Source organism: Tupaia chinensis, unplaced genomic scaffold (genome assembly GCF_000334495.1).
Source record: "Tupaia chinensis unplaced genomic scaffold, TupChi_1.0 Scaffold143728_1, whole genome shotgun sequence".
Taxonomy (NCBI): domain Eukaryota; kingdom Metazoa; phylum Chordata; class Mammalia; order Scandentia; family Tupaiidae; genus Tupaia; species Tupaia belangeri.
This window is the reverse complement of record NW_006203577.1, coordinates 1,851,114-1,867,652: the sequence shown is the minus strand read 5'-3', so window position 1 is coordinate 1,867,652 and position 16,539 is coordinate 1,851,114. Positions and strand designations below refer to the sequence as shown.

At 41.7% G+C, this 16,539-nt stretch overlaps 1 long non-coding RNA gene and 2 pseudogenes across 1 annotated transcript; all 3 read right to left on the bottom strand.

Moving 5' to 3' along the window:
• Nucleotides 1-706: 706 nt before the first annotated feature.
• LOC102495575 (uncharacterized) lies at nucleotides 707-3,068 on the bottom strand. The gene is made up of 3 exons (XR_336898.1): nucleotides 2,874-3,068; nucleotides 2,682-2,743; nucleotides 707-969 (listed from the first exon to the last, which is right to left on the bottom strand). It is a non-coding gene; the product is annotated as an uncharacterized LOC102495575 (long non-coding RNA).
• Nucleotides 3,069-13,096: 10,028 nt separating this feature from the next.
• Nucleotides 13,097-13,440, bottom strand: LOC102495159 (NADH dehydrogenase [ubiquinone] 1 alpha subcomplex subunit 5 pseudogene; annotated as a pseudogene).
• An 890-nt stretch (nucleotides 13,441-14,330) lies between these two features.
• On the bottom strand, nucleotides 14,331-15,109 carry LOC106733428 (ribosome biogenesis protein NSA2 homolog pseudogene; annotated as a pseudogene).
• Nucleotides 15,110-16,539: the final 1,430 nt, after the last annotated feature.

Below are 16,539 nucleotides of genomic sequence, written 5' to 3'. Positions count from 1 at the left end.
CTAGTTTATGGTGGTATGTTATAATAACAATAAGAAAGTTCTCATAAGTTAATTTCCTACTATGCTGTGTCACATGTCAATAAAGATTCCTGACTAGGCCAGCCCTGTGGACTGGTGATTAAGAGAGCTGGATCCCACATAGCCAAGTGCAGAGTTCAAATCTCAGACTTGGTGGCTTGAAAAACATAGCAGGTATGTGTACATTCATGCTCAAAATCCTGACAGGATGGAGAAATGCAGACAGGATTGTGGCATGACCATGCTCCACCAGAGATTGCTTTCTCCTCTACCTCTTTGCCTCTCTCTGGTGAGTACATGCATCTTCTGGAAAAGAAAAAGAAAGAAAGAATGGATATGTTTCTAAGATACCAGAAAAATAAATCATAGATATTTCTCTCCTTTTTTCTTTTTTAATTGTAAGAGGGTACATTTGGTTGCCAGTGAGAGAGAGAGAGAGAGAGAAGGAGAAAGCTTTCCTCAATGGGGCTTATACACTAAGCAATTTCTTCCCCATTTCTCCATTCTGTCAGGATTTGACCCATGCATTCATATGTGTCCAGCATGTTGTTGTTAAGCTGCCAGGGCAGCTTGCTTAACCACTAGTATATAGGGCTGTCCCTGTTATGAATATTAATATAAATTAATACAAGACAACTAAGCAATCTGTTTCTCCATTATATATAGATATATAAAAAGTCCCTCAAAATTCAATTCAAATCAACATTTATTCAGTCTGTAGTAAATAAGACACACCTAAGACTAGCCCCTCTCCCATCCTTACACAATTTGCACTGCCCAGCCTAGGATCTTGCCATTTCCCCTCAGCTGTGTCCATCCTGTGTTTCACTAGTTTTTCAATTTTGAGATCTCAGCTGTGTAGACGGGGCTTGTTCAGAAGCTCAGAATCTTCTCAGAAAGTGGCAGATAGCAGAGTGATAGTCACAGCTCATGGAAAATGTGCTTTGTTTTCTAAGTACAAAAAAAGAAAATGAAAAAACAAATATCAGGACAAACACAATCAGCCCCATCCTTTCTTCTTTTCCACTGAGACGTTGGGTAGGTAACATAATTTCTTAAGGTGTCATTCCTTATCCTCTCTCATCCCTTGTTCTGTAAATGAGATATTCACACCTTCTCCAGGAATCCATCTACTGCACCAAGAAACCATCTCAAGGGCTTCAATAAAAGGCTCTGGAATTTTAACTGCATTATGTGTTCTATTCACCAGAAAATCTGACAGCTTTCCTTCAGGTTCTTGGTTGAATAAGATTCCATGGACTGAACTATTGGGTCACTGGGAATGTCATGATCCTTCTTGCATTAAAAAAATATATAGGAAAATACATCATGACTTTCCCAACAACCTAGTAGAATCCACATAGAAAGATTGGGAGCAAGGAATTTTGGAAGCTCAAGAGAGAAGCCTTGCTTATTATGTGCCTTTTCAGTTACTGAGAATCCCGTCAACTGGGCTTAGAATATAAACCTCATGGAGGAAAGAACTTTTCTTTAATGTCCTGCCAAGATTTCATGGCTAATTTCAGCATCTGGGCTGTATAAATTGTAGAATCCTTTTCCAGTGGATTAAATCCAGTGTTAAAAATGGCATTAAACCCCTAGTAAGAAATCATGAATAAGAGAAAATAAACAAACATACAGTGAGATGCATCATCTCCTTTTGTGGAGGAGCCAGGTTAGACTGCAAAGTAAGAAATGGTTTTTATTCACTTTCAGGAAGTATCACTCTCCATGTGTCTGGCAGTCTTTCAGCAGCCTCAACAAATGTTAGCAAAGGTGAGATTTCACTGAGTCTGGGACACCAAAGACTTCCTTCTCCTATGTCCAAGGCACACTGAAAATCAGGGCTGAAAAGCCACCAGTAGAAGTGGAAAGCAATGTATTACCAGAGAAGGATTTGGTTAAGATTTGGTCTCCACTCACACTCAAAAGATCCTAAGAGTCACACATGAACCAAACATATCTCCACATGCTAATGTGAACCAAACATGTCCTCCATGCTTAGTCCCATGTTCACTCTTCTCCCCAAGAACGAGTTCACCTAAGAAAACACGATGCCTATGTGAGAAGGACATGAAAAGGGGTTGGGAGACCAGAGTCCCACTGTTTGAGTCTGTTCTCTAAAGTCTTCAAAGAAAAAAAAATGCCTCAAACTCCAAGAACTGAGAAAAAAAAAGCAAAGGTCTTTGGCCTTCTCTATGATTCCAATCAAGATTTATTCAGAATTGGTATATGTTAGATAAAGGAAATAAATTTCTTAATTCAGTAATTTAAAACCTCCATGGTAACTGGACCTATTAATAAAAACAGAAGCAGGTGGTGTGGTATTTAAGGCAGCTGGATCTACATGGCCCACTGGGTGGTTTAAGTCCCAAACATGGTGGTTTGAAAAAGCCAGTTGTTTGTGTATGTTTGCGTGTCCGTGTGTGTACCCAAATCCTGAGAGGAGAAGGGAATGCAATGCGCCATCTACCCAGGGGGTATTTTCTCATTTTCTCTCTCTGTCTTCAGTTAACACAGGCACCACATAGCTAAAATTACAAGAAAAAAAAAAAAAGTATCTTCAATGTACATATTTTCATAGGACATCCCTAACCAGTGAGATGTAAGTAAGGAAAGAGAAGTGGGAGACATTTCTGCATGTCAAAGACTAGAATCCTTACCTAATCCTCAAAGGCTTCTTCCACAATGCTGAAGGTGACTGACTCCAGGTCACTGGGGAATTCTGGGAAAATAAAATGGAATGTGGGTGTGGTCACTACCTAATGAAGGCAATCAAGTACATGAAAGCAGGCAAATGACTGGAGCCCACCAAGGCCTTCCCAGACCTCCCTTGAAGCCAGGCCCTCAGTTACCGAAAACCTCTGTGTTCTCCTGGTACAGGCCTATGGGCACCTCCTGGACTGAGGTCAGGTCTAGGTCGGTAGAGTAGAGGTCAATGGACTGGTCTAACTCAGTGGACTCCTCTGGGTGAATAGAGGGGCCTAGGTCAATTGGCCCCTTGGGACTGACAGTTACACCAAAGCCAACAGTTAATCCTTCATCACTGGTCGTTCCTAGAGGAGTCAAAAGAAAAGCGCAGCTCAAGTGCCTGCTAGTGAGAATATCTGTACCATCTCCACACCCTTCTCATTCCCAGCTAGACCTTATTCAGAGGAAAACCATGGGACATAAAATGATATACTGAATCAAATGTGGTCTTGTCAAAGTCTCTCTCGGGCTGGAAAGTCCAGTGGAATAACTGCTCCCAGGAATGTGCCCCATGCCCCCTGTCCCACGTCCACTCAGGGCAGCAGTTTAAGAAAGTACATGCAGTATCCTGCCTCTCAATGTGCACTGGTCAGGCCGGAGAACAGGAAAATGCCAAGACTCTCCCTATGTAATCCTTCCAGGCTCCTGAAAGCTAAATACAAAAAGCAAGAGGGTTGAAGGAGCAAGAAAAACAGCTGTTTCTAAGGAGTATCAGCAAGAAGGGAAATCGACTGAGAAGTAGGCTACTCCTTCCACTTTTTATTTAATGGGCTACATCTAGTACACATCCCCAGCCTGTGCCATAGCTCTAACACACAACCAGACATTATGGGGCTCGCAAACCACATGGGCATCCTAACGGAGTGTGTTGGCTAAGCATGCAACAGGGGCTCCTTCGGCCATCATGAATGCAGCTATGTGGGTCACTGAGGCAGGTTATGGGAGCCCCTGGGAGGCCACAGTCATCAGTGCTCTGACTCGCCATATCATATAGTCGTATTGCAGTCAAGAAACACAAAGCAGCATCTCAGAAATTGGGAGCTACCTAAAACAAGCTCAGGGAGGACCAGTAGATGACATGGAGGTGAAGGTGTCTGGGAAAATAAAATGGAATGTGGGTGTGGTCACTACCTAATGAAGGCAATCAAGTACATGAAAGCAGGCAAATGACTGGAGCCCACCAAGGCCTTCCCAGACCTCCCTTGAAGCCAGGCCCTCAGTTACCGAAAACCTCTGTGTTCTCCTGGTACAGGCCTATGGGCACCTCCTGGACTGAGGTCAGGTCTAGGTCGGTAGAGTAGAGGTCAATGGACTGGTCTAACTCAGTGGACTCCTCTGGGTGAATAGAGGGGCCTAGGTCAATTGGCCCCTTGGGACTGACAGTTACACCAAAGCCAACAGTTAATCCTTCATCACTGGTCGTTCCTAGAGGAGTCAAAAGAAAAGCGCAGCTCAAGTGCCTGCTAGTGAGAATATCTGTACCATCTCCACACCCTTCTCATTCCCAGCTAGACCTTATTCAGAGGAAAACCATGGGACATAAAATGATATACTGAATCAAATGTGGTCTTGTCAAAGTCTCTCTCGGGCTGGAAAGTCCAGTGGAATAACTGCTCCCAGGAATGTGCCCCATGCCCCCTGTCCCACGTCCACTCAGGGCAGCAGTTTAAGAAAGTACATGCAGTATCCTGCCTCTCAATGTGCACTGGTCAGGCCGGAGAACAGGAAAATGCCAAGACTCTCCCTATGTAATCCTTCCAGGCTCCTGAAAGCTAAATACAAAAAGCAAGAGGGTTGAAGGAGCAAGAAAAACAGCTGTTTCTAAGGAGTATCAGCAAGAAGGGAAATCGACTGAGAAGTAGGCTACTCCTTCCACTTTTTATTTAATGGGCTACATCTAGTACACATCCCCAGCCTGTGCCATAGCTCTAACACACAACCAGACATTATGGGGCTCGCAAACCACATGGGCATCCTAACGGAGTGTGTTGGCTAAGCATGCAACAGGGGCTCCTTCGGCCATCATGAATGCAGCTATGTGGGTCACTGAGGCAGGTTATGGGAGCCCCTGGGAGGCCACAGTCATCAGTGCTCTGACTCGCCATATCATATAGTCGTATTGCAGTCAAGAAACACAAAGCAGCATCTCAGAAATTGGGAGCTACCTAAAACAAGCTCAGGGAGGACCAGTAGATGACATGGAGGTGAAGGTGGCTGGATCCCACCTGGCCAACAGTGCAGTTCGAGTACTGGATTGAGTGGCTTGAAAACCACACTGGGAGCTTGTGCCTGCCTGCCCAAAGTCCCAAGATAAGAATGGAGGAGAAGGAATTCTTTCATGGCCATCCTCCCTAGAAGACATTCGTTCTCTCTCTCTCTCTCTCTCTCTCTCTCTCTCTTTCTCTCTCTCAGCACCGTGTACCCTATAGCAAATTTTAAAAAGAAAAATTATAAAAACAAACAAATACAGAAGAGCTGAGAGGAGGGAACAAAGGAAGTAACCATGTTAATGCCAATTAGTGAACAGTTTTGTTCTGAGAAATTAGCCTGAATTCTGAAGAACTAGAAAAGAAAGCTTTTGGGTAAAAACTCCAAGACAGCTACTTTTCTCCTTCTTCACTGTGACTCACAAGTTTCCTTCCAGACTCACTGATTTTCATAGCTGTGACTGAGCAAGCTAATAAAGCATTCTGGAAAATTCACTGTGCTCCACTGAAGGGGCAGATATTGGCCAAAAAACCTGAACCTGAATTAAATAGATTGACACTTCTTTAGTACCTAAGAGAATAGGAGCCCCAGAAAAATCTTAGTACTTCTATAATCACCTACCCTAATCATATCTGGCCCAGACTATTACCGTCATGAGCTCTTGGCAAATATTGAATGCAAAGCTTAGCTTAGTCACTCAACCACCCAAGGCCTCAGACTCAGCTGCCCATCCCCACTTTAAGACCAAGTTGACAGTTGTTCACCCAAATTCACTGTACGACTTTCTTGCAGTTTTCTCTTTATCTCTTTGTTAGTTTGTCTGTCTCTCCCCCTGAACACACACGACAGCCCTGCTCTCCAAGAGAGCACTATAGTTGACTTACTTGGGAGATGTGTGGGATAGGCCAGGGCCAGGGCACACAAGGCAGAGCAGACCACGGCTGTCCTGAGCATGGTGGGCCACAGGGAGGAAGGAAGCTGGGAGCTGAGCAGGCTGAGCAGGCAGCCAGGCCTGGAGTGTGTCCACAGAAAGCTCCTCTGGGCTTTTATAGCACCCTCAGCCCCTTGTCCCTGCAGGCAGCATTCCCAGGTGGTTGTTAAAGGAAAAAAAAAAAAAAAGAAAGAAAGAAAGTCTCACCTGCACAATGAGAATGCAGGGGGAGTGGGGAGGGAGGGGCAAGGAGAGTATTTGGAGGAAAACTCTGACAAGGTCTTTGTAGTTAGGTTTGTTGCTCCATTTCCTTTGGCACCACTCATTCTCTGAGGGCAGGAGGGAAATTTTCATTCTACCAGGTCAATAAGGGGCTCCTCTGCCTTGCCCAAAAAGAACAAGCAGATAACTCCAGACCCAAGTTAAATGTGGCTTTGCTGAGCCTCCACATGCTATTTTATGTCAGAGGGAGGAACCAAGGTTGGAAGTCAGAGCCTACTATCTACCTGGAGAGGCCCTGGATAGATACTGGATAGGCCTGGCTGCAAACAGTACCCTCACCCTGAGCATCCGTGAAAGAAAACTGTGGACAAGAGTTCTCAACTACTGCATGACTGCCATCAGGGAATAAGAGAAGAATTTCAAGTAATACTACATCATTCTAGGTGTGCTGCACTTGACTGTCATGGACCTATGTGGCAGGCATTATCATCCCCATTTTTCTGATGAGGAATCTCAAGAGTCTGAGATGAAATGATTCCAGATTTACCCAGAGATGTTCCCTCTCTGCAGGGATGTCATTAACACTGAGGACCTTTCGACTCTCAGCCTCTGCGGACCAGTAGCAGCTGCCATGTGTCTGTGGCTGGTGTCGGCCTCAAACCCACAGAAGACACACAGAATAGGCGCAAGAAAATGCAAGGATGAGGGATCAGCTCACTTAAGTCAGCCTCGGCTCAATTAAAAGTCCTAGCACTGGGCCAGCGGGTAGCTTTGTGGTTAAGGGTGCCGGACTCCCACATGACCAACAGCGGTTCGAGTTCCGGACCTGGTAGCCTACTTTCTCATTTTCTCTCTCTCTCTCTCTCTCTCTCTCTCTCTCTCTCTCACTCTCTCTCTCTTGCTCTCTCACTCTATTCCTCTATGGTCAAATTAAAAAATAAATAAAGTTAAATAAAATAACTCTTTAAAAAAATGTCATAGCACCACCTGAGCCAGCAGGTGGCATAGTAGTTAAGATGCTGGATCTCACATGGCAGACTCTGCATTTGAGTCCCCATTTCATAGCTTGAAAATCACATGGGGCAGGACCAGCAGATGGTGTAATAGTTATGTAGCTGGATTCCCACGTAATCAACCACAGTTTGAGTCCCTGACCTGGCAGCTTAAAACTCACACTGGGCACGTGTGTGTTCATGGCCCAGATTCCGAGAGGAGACTGGAGGAGAAGGAATTGCAGGGTGGCCATTCCTCCCAAAGGGTGATTTTTCACTTTCTGTCTCTCTGTCTCTCTGTCTCTCTGCTGAATGCATGCATGCTACATTAAAAAAAAAAAAAAAACTTCTAAGAAGAAAGAAAGAAACACATGGGGCACAGGTGCATGCATGCATGCCCCAAATCCCAAGAGGCTAATGGAGGAAAAGGCATTGCTGCATGATCATCCCCCCTGGGGGAAAGGGGGAGAATTTCTTTTTCCTTCTCTCTCTGTCTTTCCAGAGAGCACATGCACCCTTTAGCAAATTAAGATGATAATAATGCTTAAATATGCAATATCAGCATATACTACTTTATTGTAATACTAACCCTAAAGTAATCTTATTATTCCCCTTTTCTAGATGAGAAAACCATGGCGCAGAGAGATTAGTTAACTCTCGAGAGGTCGCATAGCAAATGCTGTGTAGTAGGAAGCAAATCCACAGGCATTCTGATGCTGGAGTCCTGCTCTCAAGCTCTCTCCTGTCTCTCAGTCAGGTTATCTTTCTAATCTCCTCATTGCTCACTTCGTTCGGTGAAATGTGGCATTACTTGAGGCTTCACCCTAAAGGAAGGGAAAAACACACATACATACACATACACACACCAGGGAACATTTTGTTTTTCTAGAAACAATTTCCATGGCAAGCCCTATGCAATGAAGTGAAACCAAAACACAATATTCAGGACCTTGGGAAGCCAGGAGCTCATGAAAAACGTGCAGGCAAATAGCAGCAGGAAACAATAACGTGCCTCAAATGAGACAATAATGCAAGTCGCTGACCAGTATGAGTGGTGGGACTTTGGTCTGCCTGGGCCACAGTAGGAGAATAGTTCAAATCACAGAAAAGTAGAAGAGCTAACTTTTGAATAGGCAGACTAGAATCTCAAGTCCTGGAGGAGAGTTGGCCTTAGAGGTTCAGAAGGTTTTCTAGGACAGGAGGGTCCTGTTCCACTAGAAGCTCTGACTTGTCCCGAATCATCTAAAACTAGACACATTGCTTTAGATGTTCTTCCAAAGGTCACAGAACTGCATTTACTCATATATATATATGTATGTATTTAGCCAGAGGGCACGTGTGCTTACCAAAGATATAGAGAGACAGAAAGGGAGACACAGACAGTAATCTCAAATGGAGCGTGGTCATGCTGCCAGCCCTTCTCCTCCATTTCTCCAAATGCTGGATTTGGGGAACTCACTCACTCATGACAAACGTTTTTCAAGCCAGCAGGGCAGGGATTCAAACCCCCTGGTCAGCCTTGTGAGATCCAGCTCCCTTAACCAGTCATAAGGCTGACCGACGTCATCTTCATTGACTTAGTTTCCACCAGAGTCAGTACGTGGGCCTGCCATATTGAAGGGGGTGGTGGGGCTGCTCCTCATACAGATGCATTGCTCTTTTCCACCTCTTGAGTATTGTTAGTGATTGACACAGCAGGTCCCAGAGAGGAACCAGGCTTCTGTCCAGCAAGGCACAGTGGTTACATAACTGGACTCCCACATGGCTAAGCGCAGGTTAAGTCCCAAACCCAGTCGCCTGAGTATCATGCTGGGTGTGTGTGTGTGTGTGCATGTGTGTGTGTGTGCCCAAGATCCTGTGAAAAGAATGAAGGAGAAAAGATTGTGGCATGGCAATCCTCTCTGGGTGGTAATTTCTCACTTTCACTCTTACTGTCTCTGTCTCTTTCTCTCTCTCCAGCAAGCATATGCACCCTAAGGCAAAAACTGCTTAAGAAAAAATAAAATGTAAAGCTATCTTTGTAAGTTTTATTTAAAAAGATTACAATTGCTTTTTTCATTAATACTGTATTTTGACTTTCTTTTTTTAATATTTTTATTTCATTTTCTTTTATACATTCAATCACGTTATTTAGTTTACAAAGAGAATATTTCAACATGTGAACCTTTCTCCCTAGTCCAGTTGATAAAACTATAAAATTATCTTCAACAGATAATACCACATTTCTTTGTCCCATTAATGCTTTGCCTCTCTATTATTCTTCTAAAGGTCCTTCCTCAGACTCTACTCTTTCACACACACATTATCTGGTATTCACATCCATTTACTGTGTTTCTATATCCTTTAGTCAATCAGTTTTAGTCATAGAGTGTGGACACTCGGTATATATTAAGTGGGGACATATAATGTCTCTCCTTCATAGCCTGGCTTGTTTCACTCAGCAGTAAATCTTCCATATTCTTCCACTTTCTGTCAAAAGCCAGGGTTTTGGGTTTTTTTATGGCTGAATAGTATTCCATAGAGTATATGTGCCACTGTTTTTCAATCCATTCATCTCATCTGTTCATGGGCATTTGGGTTGGTTCCATATCTTAGCAATTGTGAATAGTGCTGCAATAAACATCGATGTGCAAGCACTTTTCTGATGAAGAATTCTTCTGTCCTTTGGGTAGATACCAAGGATTGGGACTGCTGGATCATATGGTAGTTCTATTTGTAAATTTTTGAGGAATGATTGTTCTCTACAGTGGCTGGGCCAATTTACATTCCCACCAGCAGTGTAAGAGAGTTCCTCTTTAATTATATCCCTGCCAGTACTTATCACTTATTGTTATTTTTTTAGTCTTAGTCATTCTGACTAGGGTTAGGTGTATCTCACTATTGTTTTGATATGCATTTTCCTTACACTGAGGAATGCTGAGCACTCTTTCATGTGCCTTTTGGCTATTCATAAGTCATCCTTAGTGTTTTTTTCCCAACTTATTCTCCCATCTTTTAGCAGGGTCAGTCATCTTTTTTCAGAACAGCTGCTTGAGTTCCTTGTGTATTCTGGTTATCAGTACCTTATCTGATGCATAGTTTACAAAAATATTTTCCCATTCTGAGGGCTGTGATTCACACTAATTACTGTGTTTTTGCCATGCAGAAACTTCTTAGTCTGATGTAATCCCACTAGTCCATTTTGGAAATTATCGAGTATGCTTTGGGGGTCTTATTTAAGAGGTCTTTGCCTACTCCAATGTCTCCCAGTTTCCCCAGTGTTTTCCAGGCATGGTTTTACAGTTTGAGGTCTTAGGTTTAGATCTTTGATCCACCTTGACTTGACTTTTGTCAAAGGTGAGAGATAGGGGTTCAGATTAATCTTTCTACAAGTGGAAATTCAGTTTTTCCAGCACCATTTGCTGAAGAGGTTTTCCGTTTCCCACTGGATTGACTGGTACGCCCTATCAAAAATCAGTTGACTGTATGTTTGAGAATTTATTTCTGGGGACTCTATTTTGTTCCATTGGTCTACATGTCTGTTTCTGTGCCAGTACCATGCTGTTTTGGGGTTTTTGTTTTTGTTTTTGTTTTGTTTTTTTGGAAAGATTTTTGATATAGGGCACATGCACTCACTGGAAAGAGAGAGAAAGACAGAGACAGAAAACAAGAAATCACCCCCCCAGGGGGGATGGCCATGCCACAATCCCTTCTCCTCCATTCTCCTCTTGGGATCTTGGGCACACACACACACGTACCCGGCATAAGTTTAAGCAGCCAGGTCCAGGACTCGAACTGTGGTCAACTACATGGGAGTTCAGTGACATAGTCATTATGCTAACTGCTGGTCCCACCATGCTGTTTTGATTACCACGACTTTGTAGTATATTTTTGGGTCAGGGAATGAGATGCCACCCACTCCACTCTTCTTGTGCAGAATTATTTTGGCAATACGGGGTCTTTTATGATTCCAGACAAATTTTATGATTGTCTTTTCTAGATCTATGAAGAATGTGTCTGGTACTTTGATTGAGATTGCATTAAATATGTAGATTAATTTGGGTAGAATTGCCATTTTGATTATACTAATTCTTCCAATCCAGGAAGATGGGATGTCCTTCCACTTTTTTGTGTCATTTTCAATTTCCTTCTTTTAGCTTCTTGTAGTTTTCCTTGTGGAGGTCTTTAACTTCTTTGGTTAGATTTAGTAGTATTTCGACTTTCTTAGCCCTTGCATATGCTATCAAATGGTATAGAACCATGAAATCTCAAGTTTGAAGCTATCTTAAATGGCACCCAGCCCAATCAAACACCCAAGGTGCTTTTGCAACTAGAAGAGCATTTTCCCTCATATAACTCACCTATTAAGTGGCCTATAATCCCTAGTGATGGGGACTAAGTACATTGAGAATATTTCATTGTTGGACAGTTACTTCTTCCAATAGCTAAAGTATGCATTCCTGTCATTTCAACCTGTTTATTCCAGTTCTATTCAATTCTTGAGGGATACAGAGACATTCAGATGTCAAAGGCAACTATAATTTTATTTTTTTAATTTTTTTACCATCCTAAAAAATAAGCACAGTTTTGCTTCTATCTTTTCCCTTAAAGTTTCCCCAGCGTACAACAGTGTCTAGTACATAGGAAGTAACAAAAAATGTTTTTTTTTCTTTTTTTGGAGAGGTTTTTTTCGCTATAGGGCGCGTGCGTTCACCAGACAGACAGAGAGAGACATAGAGACAGAAAGCGGGAAATCACCCCCTAGGGGGGATGGTCACACCGCAATCCCTTCTCCTCCATTCTCCTCTCAGGATCTTGGGCACGTACGCACATGCGCCCGGCTTGAGTTTAAGCCACCGGGTCTGAGACTCAAACTGCAGTCGACTATGTGGGAGTCCAGCGACATAGCCATTATGCTAACTGTTGGTCCCTAATCAGGTATTTTTAAATGATGGAAAACTAAACAGAAAAGGTGAGGACACATGAGAATTTTATTTTCCTTCAGCCATAAGCTTGCCAACTTCTTAATGAACAGCATTACTCTTCTGTTTGATACCAGCTGCACCCATATTAGAAATTTAGTAAAAAACTGCATAATGATTCCACTTTGAAGTTTTACCCATAGGCTAACATGCTTTGACCAAAAGTCTAACCACATACCAGATAAACTTCTTAGAAGGAATTCTTTCATAATGAAGAATTCTTACTATTTCTTCTTTTAAAAATATTCTACCTTTATTCTGATGTATTAATAGTTGGGTTGATCAAGAAAACAAAGGCTAAGGGTAATCAAGCTAACTTCCTTAAAGGAGAAAAATAGAGGAAAAGCTTTTCCAACTATCTTTGTATGAAGACAATATGAAAATGAGTAAATAGAATAAATAATTCAGATACGGAATAAAATTAAGTGACATTTATAATGTATTTGGCAATCAATATGTAATTATATATTTAAATTTCAACTTCCATATGTAAGATCACAGCCAAGGAGGTTAGTCACAATTTAAAGTTTTATCACCACCGATTTTTACCATCTTCTCATCTCTATGACTTTACTTATGACTTTATGGCTTTACTTCCAACCCTGATGTATGAATTTGTTTAAATGTAATAATTAAGGGCCTTTTCTCTTTTGGAGGGATATAATTAAAAAATTAAATAACATATTGAAGCTATTACTAAAGATAGTTCACATTTTACTTATGGCATCTACAATGAGTATCTATAGGTATTTTTCTAATTAACTTTGAAATCTCACAACCTCCCTGTTTAAAGAAATATTCTCTCTGAAATAATTAGACTGAATACTTTAATAATTAGAAACTTAGTCTCAAGACTCTATTTCCATGATAAAATTGTTTAACAAATTTCTTAAATATGTTCTATATAAATTTTCTTGACTATAAGATGCCAAGAATATGGAAACATGTTTACTATGATAGGACATCTAGTGACATCAATTTCTCACCAACCCACCAAAGTCATTTAAGGAGGATTATATCGGCCATTTCTGCTGGTGAGCAGGAGGGTCTTCCACTAACGGCTCCCCTGGTTTCCATTTAATCATTTTCCTCGCCAAACTTAGTTTATTTTCTGCCTGAAGACTCACCTCTTCTATTTGACCACCCTGAAGTTGGTCTTCTAATTTTTTGACATCTGATTCCACTTTTACCCAGCCTGTCATTTGTTATCGGCTCTATATTTTCTATATGCCATATTTTTAGGCATTTGCTGAAGAATTTCAAGAATCTTTGCATACAATATTCTCAGGGGCTCATGTGGACTGTCGGACACAGCCCAGCCCACAAGACCCGTGGTCTTCTTCAGCAAATCCGCCATGACAGCCTCATTTGTATTAGTTGATTTGTACATTAATACTAAGAAGTAGGCCTGACAGAAAGTATGGAAGATTTCTGACAGCCTTAATGAAACTCAAAGCCCTCCCAAATGAGATCAGTTTCTGAGTTAAGCTGACACAATAATCTTGCAGCTGTGTCCTGCAACTCCTAAACTCCCCCCAAAAATACAAAGTCTGATCACCCTGGAGCAGACCTCAGGTATTCTACCCAAGGCATGGTCATTCCTTCATTCCAAACCAATAATCATTCACCCCAAGGAAACAGCTTCCAGAGACCAAAACTTGACTTTCTCCCCTGGGGAGCAGAGAGCTCAAAATGGGATATAGGTATTATGACCTCAGCCATCATAACCCACAGATTAGATAAAGATGGACCTTTTTCAAATATCTGTTCAGTGACCCAACTATGACCTGGGGCAATTCCAAGGAGCCAAAAGTTAATCCTTTCTTTAGAGTTTTTTGGTGTTTTAATTATGGCATCTACACCAGATATTGGTGTTTCAGTTTTTAGTTTTCCTACAAGGCATGTGCACTAACCCGAAGAAAGACAAAGGGACAGAGAGAGGGGCTGTGAGAAAGCACCTTCTAAAGGGAGATGGCCATACTGTAATCCCTTCTCCACTCTCTTTTTTGGGATTTTGGGCACGCATGCACACATGACCAGCATGTTTTTGGGTTGTTTGTTTGTTTGTTTGTTTGTTTGTTTTTGGTAAAACCAGGCCACTTTAATGTTTTTGTACAATTTAATAAATAATCTTTTGATGACTGCTGACATGTAAGACTGGCTATATTCAGAAACATCAGTCATGATGGTTTTCCAGATGATGTATTATCTTCAAAATTATAAGGAGTTATTTGTATGCAACTGCTATCAAACCAGTAAAACAGCATTTATACATCCATCATTTTCAGGATTGTTGGTGACTTGGGCATATTTCCCCCAAATAACCTTGCCTCCTTGTATTACAAGGCCCAGCTCTCTCACGTTCACCTCAATGACAGTACCTTTGGTGATAACACCCAAAGTTGTATGTAGTGGGGATGAGGGAGTCTTCTTTACACTGAGTATTGGTAGGCAAAAGGTGGCTTTCAGTTCAGGATGTGTTACATGGGCCTTCTTGAAACGTAAGCCCATTGGCCTAATGAATCTTTCATATTTAGGTGGTTTTCTAGTAAAACCATCTCCAACAAAGCAGACTTTTGTAACCATCCTCTTCCATGCCTTCTTCTTTCTCTTTCCTGTTCGAATAACTTTTAACACTTCTGTTTCTCCCTGGGCTTGAACTTTGGGTAGAGGGACTTCCCATTTTCCCACTTTCTCTTTCCGTTTTTGTTTAATCATATTGGAAAGTACTTTAGCTCAGGACTGTCCTTCTCTGTCCAACAGATAGGCAGGTACTGCTCCTTGTGGAGTCTTTTCATCATTCTTCTGCTTGGTGTTCCTCTTTTCATGCATCTTGATAGTCTTTTTCATTTGTATTTTCTCAACATGGCGCTGTTTATGATAGAGCTTAGCCTTCAGACCAGTCATCTTTTTTGCCTTCTTTGAACGTTCATGAGCCTCCTGACTTTCCTTCTCTTTTTCTCATGGTAATCCAAACGGTATCCATAGCATTTATGATGTAATTCAATATATTCGTTTTGTGGCATGGTGACGATTGCAGCATCGCCCGGAGCAGCCTCCCAGACGCAAAGAAGTTGTCAACTTTCAGATCACAGAGACCAACAAGCAGACCCGATGCGGTCCAGAATGATCGCATCATGGGAAAGCATGATCAGCATGTTTTATAAGCTTCCGGATCTGGGGCCTAAAACGTAGATTCAGTCATGTGGGATCTAGATTCCTTAACCACAATGGCACTTGTTACAGGGCCTGTGCGGTCACCAGAGAGAGAGAGAAAGTGAGAAAGCAAGTGGCCAGGTCAGTAACTCAAACCACAGTTGTTCATGTGGGAGTCTAGTGCCTAAACCACCGCACAACCTCCTGACCCCTGGCCCTTCTTCTCTAGAGTTTTAACCATGGAGTAAATCAGAATATATATAATACAAAGGCAATTTATAACAAAATATTAAGAAATCTAATCATCAGCCAGAATTTTAAGGGAAAAATAAAGGTCAATAGACTTATCAAACTTTTTACAGGAAGGTTAAAGTCATATATCAGGGTCCACAGCCCAACTGTACATTCTGCCTCTGCCAGGAATAACTAGGTAATCATCAATAATTCACTTAAGTCAGAGTACCACAGTATTCTCTTCTATGTGCTGGAGATAGAAGTAGGTCTTAGGTCAACAGGTTGTTGTGAAGACCAAATTAATGTAAACATGTAAAATACCCAGAATAAAAAAGCATATAGAGCAATTCTTAGATAAAGACCATGGAAGGTTGAAACCATCTTAATCGATTTTGCTTCATCTCACCCTTACAGAGTCTATGATAAGTTTTTAGACAAAGCAAATACCAAATACATGATTACTTATATGTATTTGATAATCATTATATCTAAAAAGGGATAAGTGGAGTGGCATCACCTCTAAATAATTTCCAAGGTAGAAAAGTGGCTAAGAACTTGGGTTCTTGGGGCCAGCAGATAGCATGGTGATTAAAGACACTGGACTACCAATGGCTGACTGTGGTTCAAGTCCTTCCCTGGTGGCTTGCTTTCTCACTTTCTCTCTCTCTCTCTTTGTCTCTCTCTCTCTCTTTCTCTCTGTGTGTGTGTGGGGGGGGTGTCTGATAAAACTGGAAAGCAATAATAATTAATAAAGTTAAATAATTTTTTTTAAAAAAAAGAACTTGGGATTTGGACTTAAATTGCCTGGACAGGAACAAAAGTCGTTGTGAAAACTTAAGCTTGTCCACGTTATTCTGGTCTTTGGTCTTCCTCATCTGCAAAACGTAGGTGATAGAAATCCTTTGAGAGTGTCATGTGTGAACAAAATGAACTAATCCATGTCAGCTGGTAACTGGCATATAGTAAATGGTCAATAATTGGCAGCTATTATTAAGACTTGAAATGAATCCTAAAGAAATACATTTTAAAATATAGGAGTAACTAAGCTTATAAAGAAAAGCATGTG